Here is a 4,696-nt window from a genome sequence, read left to right on the forward strand (position 1 = left end):
TCAGATTCAATTCAATCAATTTTCTATTCAATTCAATTCGATTAATTCAATTCAATCTGTCAAATACAATTCAGATACCCAGTAGCTGGCGGCAGCTGAGAAGGCTCAGGTGCTTGACAGGGAGGTGGAGGAAAGCAGACAGAGAGAGAGAGAGACCTCAAAAGAAAAGTCCATGTTATGGAGCAGGAGAAGAGGAGTCTTGTCTGTGACAACTCCGACCTGGAGAAGGAGAGGAGCCAGGCCCTCGCTGCCCAGCGAGAGACTGAGGGGAGCCTGGCCGGGGTCACCTCCACAGCCTCGGTCACACAGCCTCAGAGGGATGCTAGTGGGAAGAAGAAGAAAGGGAAATTCAGGAAATTCTGTTCAATGGTGAAGCGCAAGGTAAAACAGAAATATACAGTGAATTTATAAGAGAGCCACATTCCACATAATTTCACATTAAGGAAATGTAATGTAAAGGTAAAGTCTTACCAGTTTATCGTAAAACAACAGACAAGCTATGCATTGTTGTTGTAGGAATACTGGGGTTTTAAGAGATATGTTCTGTCATTGATTCTTCTTCTGTAACAACTGATATAGTGCAAGAGGACCAACCAGGCTGGTGTCCAGCCTCCAGCCCCAGGACAGGAGGACATCAATGATGGTGTCCAGCCTCCTGCTGAAGGACAGAAGGACATCAAGGTAGGTGTCCAGCCTCCAGCCCCAGGACAGGAGGGCATCGAGGTTGCCCACGACGATGGACACAGCAGAGGTAAGTCAACATGTAGAACACATAGACCAAGGACATACTAACCAAACTAATGAAGTATTCTATTCTGTAGCTAAGGCCTGGTGAAGCTCATATGAACTCTCTCCTCTCTCTAGCGGCCAGCCCAGTGACAGCTGAGACGCCTCCTTGTGAGGAGAGCGGAGCTTCAAAGAAACAGAAGCGTTCCCGCCTCCAGAGGATGCTCACATCTGTGAAGAGCCTTGGGCTGCTGAGCTGCGGTCCAGGCAGACGGCCTCCGTCCCCCCAGTAACCGTCTTCACGACGATGGACACAGCAGAGGTAAGTCAACACATAGAACACATAGACCAAGGACATACTAACTAAACTAATAAAGTATTCTATTCTGTAGCTATAGGCCTGGTGGGCCTGGTGACTCTCTCTCCTGTCTCTAGCGCCCGTCCTCCAGAGGACGCTCACAACTGCAAACAGCCTTGGCCGGAGCTGCTGTCCACCGTGAATAAAAAATAATTTGGATTGCATTCCTTTTGCTTGTGCATTTTTCATATCTTATGAACTTGTTATGCTGAAGATTGTGTAACTAGATAAGTGATCTTAAATATCATAGCTAGAAGCAAGTGCGATTACAGCAACAAATATAGTAGCTAAGCATGTTTACAGCTATGCCTGAGGCAATATCCCAATAGAAATGTAATCATAACAATAATCATATACAAGAATCATATACAAGAATCATAACAAGAATCATGTACAAGACAAGGAGTTGTGTTAGCCACATAAAGAAAATACATATCTAGAACTGAATTATGAAGGTTACTATGGGATTAGGTTAGACTAGAGAGAGAAGGAATGAGGATTGTGTTACAAGCAATATCCCCCTACCTGGTCGTACCCTTAAATGTCCACTAGATGGCAGGCATGTATCAGCATAAAGCAGGGGTCTACAACCTTTTTTCATCTGAGAGCTACTTTGAAAAAATGTAAGTGGCCGAGAGCTACTCATATCTTATTACTTACATTCATTCACATAACGAATTATTTTATCTTTTTGTCTCTTTCAAAAAATATTGTGCATGTGTGTAATAAGTGTGTTGACTCATTCCTACCCTTAGTGAGATGACTGTCACTGCATGGAGTCTACTACAGTTGTGTATGCTGGAGTGTATCCACTTACTTAGGTTCACTCTTATAGAGTCATTTAAATGGTCATCTGTCAGGCTTGTTCAGAATGTAGATTTCATTACATTCATATCAGAAAAAGCTGATTCGCAAACGTATGTAGACAAATAAAGCAAATACTTTCAGGGCTGCTTGGTGAATATTCTTATAGTTGTCTGGGTCTACCAGGCTCCAGAAATGTTGTGAATGTTGTTGCGATTGTAGCTGGACATTATTCTGGAGATTTAACCTCCATCTCCATCTCTACAGGATTGACACTGAACAGTTCATCTATCTGCTCTCAGTGTTTCCCCTAGGTTTGCTGCCTTGGGGGGGTGGCATGGACTGTGGCATGGAACCCCCCCCTCGGTGATGATAACTCAGCATTAAGGGTTGGTTGGGGGTAAGACCCTGCGACATACCAGCGTCATGTCCAGGGGGTGTACTTGTACATCAAGCCGCCTCACGCTACAGAAACAGGAAAATCCTGCCCTATGGGCCATTAGGCTCGAGAACCATCTGTTCACAAGGCTACTTATGTGGTCTTGATTACCTGTCCACTTTCTCACCTGGTTCTTGCTGTCTCTCTCTCTGGTGTGCCGACACCATCCTGCTCTCTCTCCTTCTCTCCCTCTCTATCCTCCTCTCTCCCTCTTTTGCTGTCAACCAAAAGGCAAACATAACGGTGCCGCATCAATATGCCGACAGACCGTTGTGCCGACAGCCCTCCCTGCATGTGAATGCTCTCCGCTTCTCTGTTACGGTACATGTGGGAAAACTAGGGTTAGGTTTAGGTGCTACGTCGACTTGGTACATGCTGGCATGTCTAACCCTAACCCTAATCCTATCCCTAACCCTAACCCTACCCCTAACCCTAACCCCAACCCTAACCTTAACCGTAGCACCCTAGCACCTAACCCTAACCCTAACCCTAACCTTAACCGTAGCACCCTAGCACCTAACCCTAACCCTAGTTTTCCCACATGTACCGTCTTGTCAGCTCTCGCAGAAATCCGCTAATAAACTGTCGGCATCGTGGTCCGTCGGCACAGCGGGTGGCCCCCAACATAACAACCAGAGTATTTATAATCTAATAAGAGGTATAAATTGATCCATATCAATTAATAACATTATTATAATTGAATATTGGATTGCTGTGGGCAATGCAGTCAGATAATGTCATTTTGACTTTACTCTCACCTGAAAAAAAATCGTATGTCCATCTATAAAAAACAGACATTTCCAATGCTTCAATCCACTGTCCATGTACTGTAAATATGCCATTATGGTATTACCATGAAACCCAATTCTAGCAGAATAAGAAAGATTGTATATCTACTTTAAGTAAAATAATAAAGTGCATCCAGTTAGCTCTTTAGCTGGCAAGTGTGCAGCAGACTAGCTCATCTAATCACCTCTGAGCTAGCTAGTTAGAACAGGAGACGAAAGGAGACCAGAGGGAGAGAGAGGCAGAGAGAGAGAGAGAGAGAGAGAGAGAGAGAGTACCCGTTCCCAGAGTCCCGTCTGTCTGAGCTCTCCCCCCTCCCCGGGTGGCACCCCCCCCCCCCCACCTGCCCTCCTCCATCATGACCACCAGAGGAAGCAGTCGCCCCAACGGCACGCTGCCCCAGACCAAGATCTGCCAGTTCAAACTCGTGCTTCTGGGGGACATGGCTGTGGCCAAGTCCAGCTTGGTTCTGCGCTTCGTCAAGGGCCAGTTCGACGAGTTCCAGGAGACCACCATCGGAGGTAAGGGGGAGGAGGGGTTTGGTTTGGTTTGTTTATTTGGATCCACTATTAGATACAGCAAATATGCAGTAGCTATTCTTCCTGGGGTCCTCATACCATACTTTCAAACAATTTTTCATCTTAAACACTAAAATACAGACAATACACTTCCATAACATTCATACATACATACATACATTAGCTCTATTATTTACATTTAACCACTACGCCAGCCAGACCGCTGTGATGACAGCAATGCAAGTTGAGACAATTACTTCTTTTTTTTTTACACTCTTTTCTTTATTGATCTATCGATCTATCTATCACACTTTCAAAATATCAAGTTATCTATCACACAATCAAACTATCTATCGATCGATCACACTTTCAAAATATCAAATTATCTATCTTTCACACAGTCAACCTATCCATCTATCTATCTCGTGTGAAGTGGGAACTAATATTTCCTAAAAGAGGAACTGTCGTTCGGGATGTAGTTTCCGCCTGTGAGCCTTTTTTGACGCGCGTCTTACCATAGCCTGTGTTTTAGCCTGGTCGCGACCAGGCTAATTATATCTGACTCAGAAGGAGCTCAACCAAGCAGCGAATTATTTGAGCCACATTGATGGCGCAAGCTAACATTTTCGAGGCTTAGAACTTTATCGAGGCTTAGAACTTTATCGAGCTTCGTGGAATACCCCCCAGTTGGTTAACATGATTGATGACAGTGATGACAATGGCATTGGCTGTGTGGACGTAGACTGATGTCAGGCTCCCGACATCCTCTTCAAAGCCAACAGTAATAGCCCCATTCATCCTGTAAGGTGCATACACATGCAGTACAATGCTGTCTTGGGGCATGCCATCGATTTATGTGGCAGGGACAAATGAATGACAAACATGCCATGTTGATGCAGTTTGGGAAATTCTGGTTTTAGGAGTTTTAGACAAGACAATGTCAGTGTTTTTTTTTTCACAAGATGCCTGCTGTTATCATAGAATAGTGGAAATTAAATGTGGTGTATAGTCACCTGAATTAGTTGTATCCCATGAACCCATAGGGGTTGATGTAATTGATTGAGA

Source organism: Nansenia antarctica (assembly GCF_963989245.1).
Source record: "Nansenia antarctica genome assembly, chromosome: 11".
Taxonomy (NCBI): domain Eukaryota; kingdom Metazoa; phylum Chordata; class Actinopteri; order Argentiniformes; family Microstomatidae; genus Nansenia; species Nansenia antarctica.